Source organism: Pan troglodytes, chromosome 15, assembly GCF_028858775.2.
Source record: "Pan troglodytes isolate AG18354 chromosome 15, NHGRI_mPanTro3-v2.0_pri, whole genome shotgun sequence".
NCBI classification, from domain to species: Eukaryota; Metazoa; Chordata; class Mammalia; order Primates; family Hominidae; genus Pan; species Pan troglodytes.
The window spans coordinates 49872456-49891302 of record NC_072413.2 but is presented as its reverse complement, the minus strand read 5'-3'; the positions used below and the strand labels follow the sequence as shown (position 1 = coordinate 49891302).

Sequence of the window (18847 nt, the reverse complement as noted above, 5' to 3'; positions counted from 1 at the left end):
TTAACAATGCATCAATGTGACAGCTACTTTCTATTAAGAGTCATTTTGTTAGACATCTGGAGTGACCAACTGTCCTGATTTGCCCCGGATTCTCCCAGTTTTAGCACCGATAGTCTTATGTCCCAGGAAAGCCCTGTCTTGGCAAATAAGGGCAGTTTGTTGCCCTGCTGCTAGCTCTAGGTTTGGACTTCAGGTCTGTATTGCTGAAGTGTCTAAAAGTGGATTTTAAGAGGACTTGCTACAAAAAAAAAAAAAAAAAAAAGCTGAAAATTTTTAAATCTTCACCATAAATTTCCAGCCATATTCTACTCAAAAGATGATTTTTAAAAAATAACCCAGTGATCTATTTCATACGCCCGGCAAGAAATGGTTTCTTACTTTGTGGGGATAACTTAATGTATGGAGGAAATTATACCATACCTAGAAATTGGCTATAATAAATACCACTCTAGTGAGGTTCTGTATTATTATGTTATTTTTTCCTCCAATTTCCACATTTTAAAGCCTAATAAATAATACATAAAATAACAGCCAGACATAACAGCATAAAATAAAAACCTCACATTTCTTTGGTTCTGTTCAAGACCTTGTAACCTGCACACTGTAGGCAAACCCTCCAGAGTTGGAGAAATGACAAAAGCAGCATACTCTCTAGGGGCCATACCTATAGTACCCAAAAGTCTGGGCAAGAAAGGAGCCATTGGACTTCAACCAGTCCCCTTGATCCAATGCCAGACACTTCAAGAAAATCAAAAGTCTTCAGTACTTGGACCTACGAAATGAGAACTGTAGAGTCAAGATGAGAATTGGCTTCATCAAAGTTGGAAACCTTAATGTTTTAATCCTATATAATTAGACATTAGATGGTCTGCTACCTGAAGCATTTCTACCTTTCTGAAGAATTAGTCTCTTTGACTTTGTAGTAGGCAGAATAATAGGCCCCAAATATGTTCAGTCCTAATCCCAGGAACCTGTAAATACATAACCTTACAGATAAAGAGACTTCAAAGATGTGATTAAATGGAGGCCCTGGTGATGAGGAGATTAGCCTGGCTTATCCAGGTATGTTCAATCTTATCACACAGATACTTAAAAAATCAGAGAACCTTTCCTGGCTAAAAATTAAGTAGATGGGACTATGGTAGAAAGACGCATGGAGAGGCAATGCTACTGGCTTTGAAGATGGAGGAAGCTCTAGAAGCTGTAAAAGGCAAGGAAATAAATCCAACCCAGAGAGCCTTCAGAAAGGAACACAGTCTTGTTGATATTTTGCTTTTAGCCCAGTGAAATCCCTATAGAACCTAACCTATAGAATGGTAAGATAATACATTTGTGTTGTTCTAAGCCACTAGGTTTGTAATAATTTGTTACAGCAGCCATAGAAAACTAATACACCTTTAATCACAGTTGCTGTTCAATAATGCCTTGGTGGTATTTTGCTTCTAACTTCAATATTTGACCATTACCTCATGTTTAATTTTTTTCCATGTATATACTTTGAAAACTAAATTTAGCCCTAGACCAAATATACTCAAAATCCCCCTGACAGTACAGAACAATACTTCCTTTTACTTGTCTACTTTGCTTAGCTTCTTGCGTTTGTTAGCACAGAGATTACTTACATAAGGAACTACTGAGCATAACTGAAACCACTGATTTTGTATGAAGGAAAAATGCTTTTAGGTGAGTGGAATATGCCAAATAACCTCTTTAAATTTGTGTGCAAAGACACGGTAGTTCACAATGTTCACAACGTCTCCCTAGAGTGCTCTGGATGTCACAATGACTGGAAGATGCCACAGCCTTTTGTGAACCAAGGACAGGGATACCAAAGATGATAATGAAGAATTGTCCCATTGGACGTGCCAGCAAACCCCATTGACAAACTCTGCTTGGATTGATTTGAAAAATTTAAGCATACTTATCAGCATGACAGAAATCAACTCAAAGAACATCAGATGCTTATAAAAGAGTCATTATTAGTAACATTTGATAGAATATGGGATGTCTCAGCCCTCACCTGAAAGACATTAGGTACTTAAATTCAAAAGAACTTGACTATAGGGCAGCAAAAGCTACACATGTATAGGTCAGTACATCTCTGACAGATCACCTCATTTGGAGATATCCAAAGTCCAAATTTGCAGACCTTATAAATATGAGTTGAGGAAAATCGATCCTCTTATCCTAAGGAAGGACTGATACCTAGTAAACATGAAATAAATACCTGCTGAATGCATAAATGGATGGATGACTAGCTCCAGTAAAGCAAGTCAGGTTATGAGTAGGTTTTATTTTTTTTTAGCACTTGCTGTATCCCCTAAACAGTTATGTAAATAAACAATTAAAAGCCCAACAATTCAGCAAGCACCCATACTCCGATGGGGAAAGAAGAGAAGTAGCTAGAGGTAGAAATGAAACAATCCCAGCCACGAGGTGACAACCGTTGAAATTGGGTGATGGGGATGTAGGCGTTCATTATATTATTCTCTCTACTTTGGTACACACTTGGCATTTTTCATAATGAAGTTACATTTTAAAATGGTGGGGGAGGGGAATCTAAGTCATTGACTAGAGAAAACTGTGTATCTTGGAGTGGGCAAACACGTTATCACCTGTCTAGGATTATGGTTATCTTTCAAGTCTAGAACAAGACTCAAATGCTATAGCTAGTTCCAAAAGCTAAGTAAGCTTCTTCAAGATGAAACCCCAATAGCATTAGATTGACCTCTTGTTGTTGTTGTTGCTGCTGCTGCTGCTGGAAAAGCCCTTACAATGTTTACAACCATCTGTTAAGAACAGGGTTTACCTTTCCCTGACCTAATCAGCCTCATCTGAGGCTTTATCTTGCACAGGGTATGCCCTCAATGTCTGCCACCTATTAATCATGTTTGTGCCGTAAGGATACATTCTGTTAAGACAGCAGCCTCAAAGGCTCTCCAACTCAGGTTTTTAGAAGAAAATGAAAAAATTCTGGATGAAAATCAATTTTAACTATCATTAAAGACAGCCATTTTTTCTTTAAATTCTGAAGTCATGTCAATATTGATAAGGACTCTATAACTGTTTCTTTCAATAAAACATCACATGCTTTCATCTATAGACCACTTAACATTTTTTTTCCTCTTTAAGTTCTGGTTAAATTCAAGATTCTAGAAGAAAATATTTTGGAATTCTTACCTCTTCAGTTCCTAAAGCCTGAGGCTCACTGGCAGATCTGGCTGTTGAGAAAGCAGAGAGAAAAACGAATTTTTTAAAAGGAAAAATAACATGATACACAAGAGCTGGATAAGTAGAATGAATGAAGTTTCTGAAACGGGGGTGGGTGGTAATGGCAATATAGTTACAAGGGCAGGAGGTCTCACAGGTTTACATTTCAGAGCCTAGAAATGAACCTTTTATTAACTCTCTTTCTTTTAAGAAATAGATTTGTGAAATTGGAGTCCCTTTCTTTGTGAAATCTCCTAGCATGCAAGAAAACATGAAAACACAAAGGCCACTTAGGAACCTAGAGGAAGCAGAGTCCTTGGTGGGAGAGGCTGTATACCGATGGAATGAATAAGAACAATCTTTCCTCCTGACCGAATCTAATTTGCTCCGAGCATGACCAAAGCAGCAGAGACCAACACACTCTTGCTCCAGGTATTAGGGACAGAGTTTGAGTGCATACAGTTTGTGTGTATCTGGCCCTTTAGGAGGGTGGAGGACACGGTGGTGGTTATAAGAGTATCTTTGGCACCCACAGCTTCTATAGGCTGTTTAGAAGTAGAAGACACCTATGCCCTTAGCCACTAATGACCTCTGTGGCTATCAGGCAGAGTGGCCTACGTTTGTCCAGTGCCGAGTGTGGTTCCTACGGGAGAAAGTTCCTGTGTAGATGAGCTTCTTTATTCCTGAAAAGCTTTAGAGCACTCAGCTCAAAGGGAATTGCTAAAGCCTCAAGGAACACTTTCCCATTCCTATTTTGCAGTGTCTGCGAACAAAGAGATATCTCACATCTAGAATAGTATGAATGAGGGTGGAACTCAAATTCGCAAGGGGTTCTAGGGCCAAACGAACATCAGTGTCTCCAGAGGCCTCACATTACTTGAGACTGGCCTGTGTGCTACAATCTCAACCCAACCAATTATATTCCCAGACTACCATAGGGGCCGTATGTTTTTAAATGGGCTAAAGTTATTAGAAAACCATTATCTCATGATTAATGACAGCAAAAAGAAAAAAAAAAGCCAAGGGCTAAAAACAACTTATTTTCGGAGAATGAACCCTTGGGTAACAAAGACTAGGTGGGACATGCAAAATAAGCCTGTTCAAGGGGGTTCTGGGCCCGGCACTCATTTGTTATTGGTGATAGTGGAAGCTGGCACAACTACTCTGGAAGGCCGTCTGGTCCTGTTTATCAAGGGACCCAAATATGTTCTCAGTCGTTGTTTTAGTGATGCCACTCCATGACTTTAACCAAAACAAACCCACAATGTGGACAAAGAAGAATTATCAAGGTGTTAAGAAATAGCCTAAATATCAATAATTCAACCTATTAAGTAAAACAGAAACTCCACATGATAAAATTTTAAAACAATGAATACAAGAAATTTAAATGGGCCAGGTGCAGTGGCTCATGTCTGTAATCCCAGCACTTTGGGAAGCCAAGGAGGGAGGAACACTTGTGTCCAGGAGTTTGAGACCAGCCTGGGCAACAGAACGAGACATATTCTCTACAATAAAAGTCAAAAGTTAGCCAGGCATGGTGATGCACACCTGTGGTCCCATCTACTTGGAAGGCTGAGGTGGGAGGATAGCTTGAGCCCAGGAGAGTGAGGCTATAGTGAACCATAATCATGCTACTGTACTCTAGCCTGGGTGACAGAGTGAGAGTCTGTCTCGGAAAAAAAAAAAAAGAAAAAAGAAAAAAATGTTTAAATGATGAAAAAATGCATTTTATATTCTCTTTTTACTTAACTTTATTTTAAAATTAATAAATATTGTTACTTTAAAAAGTAACTTAAAATAAGGTTATTTTATTATAAAGTAAAAAGAATGTAAAATGCATTGTCATTTAAATTTTAAAGTAAAAAATATAAAATATTATATATAGTGTGAACTCAACAATTTTCTAATATACATATTTACATATTTTTTCTAATATATATTTTCTATGTCTTAATATATTTTTCTAATATATATGCACTAACATGTATTATATACATAATATAAGTTGTATTATATAACACATTTTTTAGTATAATTATACATAGTATCTTTCTGATACATAAAGACTGGAAGAAAATACATCAAAATCTAAACAATATATTTCCTCTGTTCAACAGAATAACAAAAGTGGCAGAAATTGCTAGATATACCCCAACATCTGCTCTCGTCTTCTTCCATGGTTTTAATAGAATTCTAAGCTAAGCACCTACATATCAATAATAGCTACTTTCCCCAACCTCCCTTGCTGCTAGGTATGCAGTCATGTGACAAAATTCAATGGTACAGCATCAAAAGTGGTATGTGTAACTTCTGGGTCAGGGCCTCCCCTTCCAACTTCTTCCATCCTGCCGGTTATAGCAGAGCCTTTGTGACAAGCCACCTTAGACAATGAAAGCAAGAGAAACCTCATAGGAATGATAGAACAACAGGATAGAAGGAGCCTGGCTCCCTGCATGATCTTGTGGAGCACAGCTACCTTACCAGTCCTGGGCCATCCATGTCTGGATTGTTACATTAAAAAGAAGTAACTTCTAACTTATGTTAGCCACTGTGAAATCAGGCCACTGTTACATGTAGTTCAACTAACAATTTAATTAATAGATGGAGCCATTTTTATTTTTTCTTTCAAATTTTCAATAATTTCCACATTTTTCAATAATCAGTATGAATTACTTTGATGATCAGAAAAAAACTAAGTTAAGTTTTGTTTACTAATGTTAAGAAAATTAAATATAGAATAAAGTTTGGGCAACATGTACCTTCTTTCCACATATGAGAGGAAAAACGAAATCTATAGTTTAAAAAGTTCTGCTTTAAAATCTGATTGAGGCATATTCTAAGCAGTAAAACTTTAGTCAATGCATTATAATTATTCATTTCAGAAGATACCCGACTTTTTTTTTTTTTTTTGAGACAGAGTCTTGCTCTGTCACCCACGCTAGAATGCGGTGGTGTGAACGTGGCTCACTGCAGCCTCAATTTCCTGGGCTCAAGCAATCCTCCTGCATCAGCCTCCCAAGTAGTAGCTGGGACCACAGGTGTGCACCACAACGCCCAGCTATTTTTTTTTATTTTCTGTAGAGACAGGGTGTCTCTACATTGCCCAAGCTGGTCTCAAACTCAGGGGTCAAGCAATCCTTCTGCCTCAACCTCCTAAAGTGCTGAGATTACAGGCGTAAGCCAAATACACCCAGCCAGACTTTTTTTTTTTTTTGAGACGGAGTCTCGCTCTGTCACCCAGGCTGGAGTGCAGTGGCACAATCTTGGCTAACTGCAACCTCCTCCTCACGGGTTCATGCCATTCTCCTGCCTCAGCTTCCCAAGTAGCTGGGAGTACAAGCGCCCACCACCACGCCCGGCTAATTTTTTGTATTTTTAGTAGAGAAGGGGTTTCACCGTTAGCCAGGATGGTCTCGATCTCCTGACCTCGTGATCCGCCCCACCTCAGCCTTCCAAAGTGCTGGGATTACAGGCGTGAGCCACTGTGCCTGGCCCCAGACTTCTTAAAGTGAATTTAGAAACAGTCTTAAAAACAGATTTGTGTGTACACTCATACCTTTAATTTAAGGGTGCTATTGGTTCTTCACATGGAATCATGCTGGATTTCTCCTACAGTAATTCCACTAGCCCAAGAATTTGATTTTATTTTCCCCTGGAGTAGTAATAGATTTGGCAGAGCTCACATAACCTCCCTGGTCTCCTTTGTGTCCCACAGGCCTGCATTATAAGATGACTGTCCAAGATAAAGGAGTCGTACCTAGTCCATAAAACAGAGAAAAGATATCTTGCCTACTTGGGAATCAGATCTGAAACAATGGCCTCATTAAAACTAGCCTCTAACCAGATTAGAATAATATGCTGAGATCATTTAAACCTGCAATAATGTTCATCAGCAGCATTTGGTGCCTTTTAGAGGATCATTAAAACCTTGTGCATAGGCACACAAGACACTCCACAAGGTTGACCTTAGAGACTTACATGAAGTCATATATCAGAGAAAGAAACTATTTTCCCCCTTTTTCCCAAGAGAATGCCAAATGATCCTTTTCTCCCTTGTGAACCACAATATCCAACACTAATATGGCTAACCTATATTCAATAACAAAGGCAGGATGCCAGGGTTTCTTCACTTCCCTCTCAGAATGACTGTGCCAGTGCATTCTTGAGAAACCCCTTCACTCTCTCCTGCAGTAGGCAAATTGAAGCTAATAGTCAAAGCTCTGAATTCTCAGTTTCTCTCCCCCTCTTGCCTTTGCAGGAACATAAGCAAGCCAACTCAACAGGCCTAATTACCATGGTAACAACATGCACCGTGATTATGAGTGTGTTTGTTTTTTAAAATGACTCACAGATTGTTCCCCCAGAAGCCCCAGACACACAGGTTTCTGGCTGGTTTATAAAATCCATCTGAAGTTTTCTTGCAAATATCTTGTGCCTATTATCATAACTGGTGTGATGAAGAGAGATTCATCAAATCAAATATGCCTTTCTCCTTAAGGATGAAAAAAAACCCATTTTGTTCCTTAAACACTCCAAGATTAATCAATTTAAACTTCAGGTTTATAATGAAATTAATTTGAGTTTGTACACTGGAGATAATTAATCTGTTCCTAATTTAAATAATTAAGGTATTTCATAATGTGGTTTTAGAGACCCAAATGAAATAATCAGGTGAAATAAACTGTAGTGAAAAATATAAAATAAAACAGCCTAAATCTGTGGGTACATGACCACATGTAAAGTGTTATAAAAGAATAGATGTCAGTCTTAATACCAAGATGTTTTTAAACAAATCTACAAAACAACAGCATCTATTTTTAAAATGCAAACATGAAAGAGTCCAGACATTTGGAGAACAGTGCACTGCTTCCACTCATCTATTCAATAAATATCATTTTAGACCTTCTATGTACTAAGCACCATTGTTTATAACTGGAACATCACAATAGGGCTTAGGGAAGACTATTTTCTCATGGGAGGCAAAGGCCATGGGCATGGCTCAGCGCGTTATCTTCTCTTAGGAAGCTCCTTTGCTTCACAAGGCACCATTCTGGGTAAGGCTGTCAGTGAGAGGGAACATTACCTAATGATTATACCAGGCCTGCAGTTCAGAGTCCTAACATCGGCATCACAGTGGACTCCCTCAAACAACAACAAAAAATAAAACATATATATGCTAGTAATTTTGATATGTTGATTTCTTCTGTGTGAAGTGGAAATAAACCCTATTTTAAAAGAAATGTAAGTGGAATTTATATAAATCTATTTCGCTTAAATCCCTCGATGCTAACATATAATACATTACACACACACACACACACACACACACAGACACACAAAAAAATAGTCATTTAAAATTATTGTATCCAAATAGCTACTGTACTGTAACCAAGAATATATTTTTTCTCTAGAGTTTGAAGGGAAAACCAGAGAGTTTCAATCCATATAGGCTAGGTTATACTGTGGCAACAACTCAAAAACTCTCTGGCTTATTTGAGCAAAGCTTATCTCTCACTTTCTCTCCATGTCCACTGCGGTTTAGCAGAGATGCTCTTTGTGTTGTCTTGACAGTATGACCCAGGCTTAAGAGCGCAGAGAACACTTCTATCCTTCAACCACTGCACTCACCTGCCGGTTCTTATGGCTTCTTCCAGGAAGTGATGCACCTCACTTCTGTTCACTTCACCGGCCAAGGCAAGGCATGTGGCCACACCTAACCAAAGCAGACTGAGAAGTGGAAGCCTATCCTGAGCTGGAAAGGAAAACTGGAGATATTGATGGCTAAGCACATGGATTCCTGAACAAACAGCACAAACCCAGACTATTACTTCATGAAGTCAAAACGACATCCGACAATAATAGGCTTCCTTAGGGGATGCCTTATTGCAAGGTCTGAGCACCTATGATTAATGTTGGGCCATAACAATCACTTCTGCAGAATTTGGTGCAAATCCCTTGGATAGAATAAAAGATACTCTACTGCAGATTTGTGATAACAGTAAGTTATACTAATAATATATTTATTTTGAATAATTACACTACAATTCAGGCACCTTGCTAAATAAACATTTCACATTTATTATGTATTTTTCTCCTGTCAGTTTTGTGAAGTAGATATTATCTTATTTCCCATTATAGATGAAGAAACTGAGGCATAGAAAGCTTAAGCAATTTGCCCAAGTAATTCTGACTCTAAACCAATGTCCTTTAACTGCTACACTCTCCTACATGTTATCTTTGAATGTTACTTTTCTACACTTCAGTATTTTATGATTATTTTAAGATGAATAAGAAAAGACTAGTTGGACCTTTTATTTTTTTGCCTAGGAATTTTCACCTCTACTTAAATTTTTCTTATTTTGATTTTAAAAGTCATAGAACTATTTAATATCAACTTTTTTCCAAAGAAAAAATAAAAATGTCAATGAAATGCCTTAATGCCCATACACAGCAATGCTCCCTAAACACAACCGTCATTCATGAGGTTTAAAAAAACGGCAAAGGACCAATTTAATTCTCCCAAATAAAGCCTTTAAAATGAAAGTGAGGGGTTTTTTTCGGTTTAAATTTTTTCACAATTTTTCTTCTATGGTTCTAACATAGATCAGATAAATACTCTCCTTAAACAGAGCTCTGTTGGCAAAGTCTAGAATTAACTTACTTTCCTGTTTAAAAATGCAAATCTAAGAGTAGGAAGCACTCCATCATTTATTTTAAAAAGTACTCCTACCATTAATGCTTAGTCTGTTATGAAGAACATGCACAGAAATACACCTTAGAGACAAGTAGTCAAAACACTGTAATAACAGCAATTGCACTGAATTTTCCCTTTTTCACTATTGCTGCCTCATGTGCATAGCCTCTGAAATATAATGCCAAAGTAGGAAGCAGCAACCATAAAGAGAATGCGACAGTAATGGAACTGTATATGCTGCCTCCGGAGCTGGAAAGTGGAAACTATTTTCTAAATAACTCATAATCAGAAATTCCAGAGATGATCCATTCTTCTTTACAGGTACTGTAATCAACAAAATACCTACCTCTCTAGAGAAAACAAGGTTTTCATTTAAGTCTGACAGATACTATACACAGAATGCTTGGCGTCTCTAGCTCATTACTTGGCCCAGGGTAGATTTTTATATAGACCAAATTGATTTAAATGACCAGTCAGGAAAATGCAATTTAATTATATATATATTTTACAATGCAGAAATGCAGGGCTGGTTGTCTAAATTAAATGCCATTCTTATTGCTTTATAGGACCTGATGTATTTCCTTCTGGAATATTTTGTTTAGAAGGTTATTCTTTACTTTGCCTAGCTTCCTCCAGTCTGTGTTTTTCGCCAGGATTCTTCCTCTGGCCTACCTAGATCATTGCTAACAACAAAAACAAGTTGTTGTTTTTTTCTTAATATTTTCTTTTAGGTTCAGGGGTACACGTGCAGGTTTGTTATATAGCCAAAAACAAGGCTTTTGTTCGTGTTTTTCTCATTCCAAATGCATGGAAACTTTGTTCAATTCAATGTTGTATGATATTGCTCAGTTATTTAACCTTTTTAGTCTGGATATCTTCACTTATAAAATGGGAATAATAATAGTGGCCAACTCTATTGACTGCCTACCCACTAACCCCCTCTTCCTTGCTAATAGAACCAGACCCTTTTGCTGGGGTCTGATGACTTTGTTCTTCAGAGAGGCTGGGCTGCTCCATGGCCTCGGGAGGAAACTCTTAAATTAGCCAATCACAGTGGTTCTGTCTGCCTACTTACTCATACATATAGCATGTGAGTTGTGAGTGGAAATTCCACTGGACACAGATTTTCTGTGACTTTAAAAAGAGCCGCGGCAGGGCAAGGTAGCTCAGGCCTGTAATCCCAGCACTTTGGGAGGCCGAGGTGGGTGGATCTATGGTGCTCAGGAGTTCAAGACCAGTCTGGGTAACACGGTGAAACCCCATCTTTACTCAAATACAAAAATTAGCTGGGCATGGTGGCACGCACCTGTGGTCCCAGCTACTCAGGAGGCTGAGGTGAAAGGATCAGCCTCCCACCTGCAGGCTGAGGCTGCAATGAGTCATGATCATGCCACTGCACCCCAGCCTGGGTGACAGAGCGAGACCCTGTCTCAACAAACCAGAAAGAGCCACATAAGAAATCTGCCACCCCTTGATATGCCTCTACATATTGAAATATGCCTATAATTCCAAAATTGTAGACGCCATGTCCACACAGTGAGGGGAAATCAACCTGCTGAAGGTGTCACAGTGGGAGGAAGGGAAGAATCCAGGTTGCTAAGGACATTATCCAGCTACCACATAAGTAACTCTGAAGCTACCCTCCTATCAGAGGTCTTGCGATCAATTTCCTATTGTTTACGCCATTTTAGTGGGACATTCCTTTATCAGCAGCCAGAAATATCCTGATAGAAAAATATTGTCCTTATTTCGTAGGGTTATTTTAAAAACTAGCTAAAGTATCCAGCACAAACTGAATGCCTAACAAATGTTCATTCTCAACTTAATTCTTGACATATGTTAGTCTTCACTTATTCAAATTAGTTAGTGCTTTCTTTACTCTGTGTGGTCTGAATGACCCCTCTAGGAGGCTTTCCCTGGTTCCCCAAAACAGGAATAAGGGCAGAAGTCATTGCGTTCTCCTCTTTATTCAAATAAAGATAATATCAAGTACCTAAGGTCATTTTAAACAATAAGAATGGTATTTAATTCAGACAAGTAGTGTAGTGCTGATTGCAGTGTAGAGAAAAAAATGTAATCAAACAGAGTAGTCTTCCTGACTGTGTAAATCAATTTGAACTAAATAAAATCCAACCCAGATCAAGTAATCAACACAGCAGCCAAGTGTTCTGCATTTGGAGTCCACAAAGTTTATTGAAAAGCTGCTTTCTGTAGGGAAAAGACATATTTTGTAGATTACAGAACATGTATGTGAAGAAGGACACATTTCCTCTGAAATCTCACCTCATTCTTATTTCAGAAAGGCACCTGCACCTTCTGCTCAAAACCTTCTCCACAAGCCCCCTTCGCCCCAATATCTTTACATGGCTGACTCCTCAGCATCATTTTGGTCTCAACTCAAATGTCACCTCTTCAGAGAGGCCTTCAGGGATTACTCAACAAAGTAATCTCCCAATTACCCCTGCCAGCATAGGCACAGTCCCACCATTCACCCTGTTTCTACTTCAATCCATCAAAGCACTCACTACTACTTGACATTTTCTTTTATTGTAAGTCATTTCTGTCAATGGTTCCAATCCTGGTTGATTCTGATTTAATTATTCTGAGGTGAGGTTGGGACATGATATTTTTTTCAAACTACCCTCTCAGTGATTTCTAATGTGTAGTTAGACCTAAAAACCACTGGTTTATGTGTTTATTGAGTCTCTCTCAATACTCGAACGTAAGTTTCAAGAAAACAACTGACCAATTTTGTTCATCCTAGTCTCCCTGGCATCTTGACGAGCACACGGCACATTGCAGACAGTAGGACTTTGAACACATCGATTAATTCTATTGTAATTATATTTCTGTATTTGTCTGTTTTCCCCATGAGTTTGTGAGCTCTTAGAGGACAAGTACTATGTCTAGCCCACTCTGCATCAAAAAATGAGTCACTCAAGAATGTTCATTAAATAAATGAATGATAAACAAACTGCATTGTGTGGTATAAGGAAGACAAAGATGAAACCAGATGTGACCGCTGTCCTCAAAGAGCTTGGAGTGTGGTCAAAAAAAAAAAAAATTATGCAGATTGCTGTTATACACACTAGAATGAGCTAGATGCTGTGATGAAAGAACAAAAGATTTCAGAGGAGGCATTGTTTTTTTATTGAGGAAAAAAGGGAAGAAACCAAGGGAGGCTTCATGAAAGAGGCAGCATTTGAACTGAGCTTTACAGGACAGATGGAATTTGGTTATTCAGAGAAGTAAGACTGTGGGGACAAAGTATGGAAGGGGAAGCAGGAACTAACTTATCCCAGGCAGAGAGAAAAGAACTCAAAAAACAAGTCAGCCCAGCTGGAGGTTAGGAGGGCCTCAACTAAGACACCGGCTATAAACATGGAAAAGAGTCAGTATCAAGATATTTTCCCAATCACAATTGCAAGGGGCCATGCAACTTCCTGCAACTAGAGGTGCTTGGTGAGGAAAATAGTGAAGTTGAATTGTCATAACTGAGGTAATTATAAATGGGGTGTCATTAACAATTATGAAATCAGGTGAGGAGCTGGTTTTGAGGAGTGGGAAAGGTGATGGTGAGCACAGTTTTGGACATGTGAGTTTCATTTTCTGTGGGTTGGATGTTCTGGTGAATTTGCAGGCAGCTTGCTGTACAAGCTGAGAGAGGAGGTGAATGATTAGGATGCTTAATCAGATTTGGGACTGAACCACACAGCAACAGTGACTAAAAGCACAGGACAGAATTTGATTAGGGAGAGGGAGAAATTAAATGGCCAAAGACTCGTATCTTGAGAACACTCACATTTGGGGAGCAGGAACTGAAGTTAGTGAAGTTGGAGCCCGCAGAGAGGTAGGAGATTTGTTTCATCTACTTCTTAATTACTTTGTGTGCGTATGGAAAAACTAAGCATGTTTACAGGGAAAGAGGAAAGGACCAAGAAAGAGAAGAAACTAAATATGTAGGAAAGACAGAATTATTGTCACAACATAATCCCTTAGAAACTAAAAGGGAATGGGATAGAGAGTCCAAGTAGAGGGTTTATTCTTGGCTTGAAGGAAAGATGATGTTAATCTGACTTAGGAGGAAGAGGAGAATGAATGATGTGAATGATGCAGATGTTTCTGTCCCCCTACATACCCATATGTTGGAACCTGATCCCCAGTGCAATGGTATTAGGACATGAGGCCACCTTTGGAGGTGATTGGGTCATGAGTATGGAGTCCCATGAATGGGATTAGTGCCCTTATAAGAGAGACTGGAGAGAGCCAGCTGGCCCCTTCTGTCATGTGGGGACCCACAGAAAGTGCTGTCCACGGCCTTCGCCAGACATCAAATCTGCCAGTACCTTGATCTTGGACTTTCCAGCCCATAGAAGTGTAAAAAAAAAAAAAAGATTTCTGTTGTTTCTGGGTTACCTCATCTTTGGTAATTTGTGACAGCAATTCAAATGATCTAAAATAAAGGAAGACATGGGGAAATTCTAAGGTGGTAAGAATGAGGTTGAGGAAGTCTGTAATATGTGCCTTCTCAGAAAGACAGAAGGTGAGGTCACTTCTAACGCATAAAGGCAGTAGGGACTTGGTTGAATGGTTTCCATTGAAAATGCACAGGACAGAGTGAAAAGTGAAATAAAAAAGGAAGAAGGAAAGAATTTTGAAAGAACAGCAATGGCCCTGTGGAGATGCAGTGAATCTAGAGTAGAACCAGTCAGCCCAGTTTTCAGCCCCTCTCCTCTACCTCTGAGTGCTGGGTTCCTGGGAAGAGGATCAGGGGAATGCCTGACCCCACACCCGGGCTGGCCAGGGAGCAAGGGAAGGCCAGGGAACAGGGAAGAAGTGGTCAAGAGACTGGTTTTTCAAAGCTTTTTCATTAACAGCTTGACTGTTTACACATATTTGCCAAGAGATAAAGGGGCTGATCCTGTCTTATCTCCAGCCTCTGTATACAGTGGTACCACTTCTAAGAAACATGTTATCACTAAAGTTTGAGAATTGAGCTCCCTTTTTTTTTTCAGTGTTTAATGAAGTCCTCTAGAGATTGTCTGAACACTGACTCCCACTAAATACAACTTGTTGTCTTTAACATAAGAATTTTCAAGAACCATATATTTACAGATATCTCTAATACTCTTACCTGAAAATTTAAATCTTTATTCCACAGTGGCATCTTTTACACCTGAACAAGTTTGTACACAGAAACTCCATATTTACATAGGGTACTAAATGTAAACCGTCTACTCTTTTTTTTTAAACAAAATATTTTAGTCTTACAAACAATTTTAAATGTGACAACATATAAAGACTTTGCCCTAATATGAGGTAAGTGAAATGGAGTTGTAACTGGGAGGTGAGGAATTAATGAACTGTTTAACTCTAAATTCCAGGCCTATTTTATTATCCCTTATGAAGAGGTCAATATAGGCTAGGTCACCCCCCAGATCATTTTTAGCTCTACCATTCTAGCATGTCCTAGGCCAGGGACTAAGTCCTTTATAAATTTTTTTATTATATTTTTAATTGAAAAATAAAAATTGTGTATATTTATGGGGTACAATGTGATGTTTTGATACATGTATACATTGTGATGATCAAATCAGGCTAATTAACATAGTCATCATCTTGGGGGTGAGGGTGGGAGGGTGGAGACTAAACCTCAACACAGCTCTGCAACTCTCCTCTCCCACCCAGATCTAGTAAAGACAGGCACCTGGCTTCTCCCAGTAATTGTTGAATGAATAGATGTGCACATTAAATAAAATTAGGGGTCATTATTTGCAAACTTCCCTCCACCCCTGGCCCCCAGCACATGGACAAAGTGCATTACAGAAAGTTAACATTAATTATTCAGGAGCTCTTCAAACCATTTAAGGTCAACGTCTGACCCCACATCGTAAAGCTCAGATACTGTTGCTATTCAATAGGGTCCCTGCTAATTGTTCTGCCCAGCTCTCCTCAGCCTCACCATACCCTGCCTCACCAGTTTAAGGATTAGGAGTAAAATCTGTCGTGGAAAAGGAAACAGAGGATTCGTTATTTTTAAAAGTGAAATTTTGGTTAGGATCACACTTCATTAGTAGAAACTTGTTGTCTCAGAAACTTGTTGTATTGTTTAACTACTGTAGCCCCTCCCTACAAGTTACTGCTCCCCCTTATAAAGGATTTGAGAGCAATTTAGTACTTTAGTTTCTCCCCTCCCTTTCTGACCATGATACCTACTGAGCATTTTTCTCTAATGAGGGGACCAGAAAAGCACTGAAGAAACAGCTCTCCAGGGCCTCCGTAGTGGTAGCCTGGTCTGAGATTTGACCAGCAGAATCACTGGTGTGACTGTCTACAATAAAGGTTTGAATTTCACTATCAGGTTCTGGACATCACCAACTAGCAGAAGCTATGCCCATTTTCTTACTCTGTCCTTTTGATCTCAAATGTTACTTTTGAGAGGAGTATTTTATTTACGCAGGGATAATACTGTTGTATAAAGGAGGTTAAATACGAAGATTATGATTATGATCTAATGACACATTATGTTAAAAGATCCCGCCATTTGCAAATGTCTCTTCAAAAATTTGATTAAAAATTTGCAAATATTCTCAACACAGTATTTCTGGGGAAAAACATCAGCAAGGAATATGAATAGACATTTTTCTAAGAAGATATACAAATGGCCAATGAGCACAAGAAAAGATGCTCAACATCACTAATGATTAGGAAAATGCTCATCAAAACCATAAAGAGATACCACTTCATACCTCTTAAAATGGCTATTATCAAAAACATAAATAAAAAACAAAATAAATATTGATGAGAATGTGGAGAAGTTGGAATCCTTGTTCATTGCTGGTGGGAATGTAAAATAGTGCAGCTGCTATGGAAAACAGTATGGCAATTCTTCAAAAATTAAATATATAATTACTATGTTCCATCATTTTCACTTCTGGGTTCCCAAAAGAAGTAAAAGCAGGGACTCTAACAGATATTTGTACACCCGTGTTCATAGCAGTATTATTTACAATAGCCAAAACATGGCCCAAGTGTCCATCAAAAGAGAATAAACAAAGTATAGTCTATACATTCAATGGAATATTATTCAGCTTAAACCGGAAGGAAATTCTAGCACATGCTACAACATTGATGAATCTTAAAGACATTATGCTAAGTGTTTTAAGCCAGTCACAAAAGGACAAATATTGTATGACTTCACATATATGGGATACTTGGTCACATTCATAGAGACAGAAGTAAAATGGGGGTTTCCAGGAGCTGAGAGAAGGAGGGAAAGAGGAGGTATTGATTAATGGGTATAGAATTTCAGTTTTGCAAGATAAAGACAGTTCTATGGATGGACGGTGGTGATGACAGCACATCAATGTACTCGCTACCACAGAACTGCATACTTAAAAAAATAGTTAAAATGGGAAATGTTATGTTATGTATATTTTATCACTATAAAAAAAGTCTCCCTAAACCTGTGAGGCAATGGTAAAGGCCAAGAATATGCTAACTTTTCCTTATGCCACCAAGGAAGAAAAAAATAACATTCGAGTACCTTCTATGTAGAAATCACTCACTTATCCACACACAAAAGCAAAAACAAAGCAAAACAAAAACTTTGATTATGTATTACTAGCCCTTCTTTACAATGAGGAAACTGAGGTTCCTAAGTTAATGTACCAAGGTAAGTAGTAAGAACCAGTGATAGGTTTCAGAGGCAGATCTGCCTGGCTCCAAAGCCTGTGTTCTTTTCACTCCACAGTGTTTTCTCCTACCCACAGAAGTCTTTTATGAACAGGCTTTCTACTTTGACTATACAGCTTTTAGACTTAAAAGTTGGGCCTGCCTTCTGAAGCAGGCTAAACAAAGTCAGTCAACCAAACACATTCACTACATGTCCACCATATGAGGCCCAAGGCTGGCAATGAAATAATGGAGTCATGTTTCCATTCAGCCATTGGCCATATGGCAGAAAAAAAAAAAAAAAAAGCACAATTAAAATTTCTGTGTTGGTCTACTCCTCAAAAGCCAGTGAATACCCCAGGAAAAATCATTAAGTCTTTCAATATTCCATATGGCCAGAATAAGTGGAAATAGTTTCATTTTACAATGTAGAAGCATATTCATCTTTTTCCTAAACATTCTACCATCATAGTTACTGATCTGCTGTCACTCACTAATGTTCTGCTTCAAGCTGGAATTTAACGATTAACAAATGTTTTGTGCTGTGGAGAAAATAGGCACCTCTTAGTTGTTTTCAGAAAGATAGCAAGGCCCTCTCGACTCTACTATGCCAGTCGGGCAAGGTTTCATTTTCTTATTCATGTGTGAAACACACACAGAAGAGTAATGCAGATTGTCTGTGCCTCCCCAAACAAAGTAGGGTGTTGGCATTATCTAGTGAATACAGCCTGCAGAGGAGTAAGTACTAAAGGGTAAGCCTGTCCTCATCCATGCAGCTCAGGTTGCCAACTTTTTACTTCATTTCATGATGCACAGCTTGATTCTAGAACTCCACTGGGTCATTCTGGATCGAAGATCTATCCTAGGTCTCTTCTCTAAGAAGATGATCTTTACATACTTCCCTTTAGGATGCAAATAGGAAGTGGAACTGCAAAATCCATGTCACGACTTGTTTTGCCCACAAGTTTGATTAAATTCAGTGAATCCTTCAAGGAGTTCCATGGTTTCAATACTAGCAGTACTTTGTCTCTTAGGCATGGTGCAGGTTTACTTTAATGAGCAAAAAACCTCTGAGAAATAGACATTTTTTTTCTTTAGTAGCTATAAAAGCTTCCCATCTCTCAAAATGTGCTTCTACTCCACAGATTTTGAGAAGCCATATCGATTTCATAAAGATAGCCTTAAAAATAGCCCTATAGCTCTTAACAAGTTAGAACGATGATAAAGGAGGAGGCATATACATACATACACTCTCAACTAGCATATCTG

General features: G+C 38.6%; 1 protein-coding gene across 10 annotated transcripts in view; it reads right to left on the bottom strand.

The window, feature by feature from the left end:
* Positions 1-18847, bottom strand: part of GNG2 (G protein subunit gamma 2) — a 122684-nt gene that overhangs the window by 88887 nt on the left and 14950 nt on the right. For 8 of the 10 annotated variants that reach the window (XM_016926081.4, XM_063792908.1, XM_054666015.2 and 5 more), the window contains one exon: positions 3181-3221. The exons of the other annotated variants lie outside the window; for them this stretch is intronic. The gene's annotated coding sequence lies outside the window, so the exon portion shown is untranslated. The remainder of the gene's footprint in view (positions 1-3180; positions 3222-18847) is intronic. 10 annotated transcript variants of the gene reach the window in all.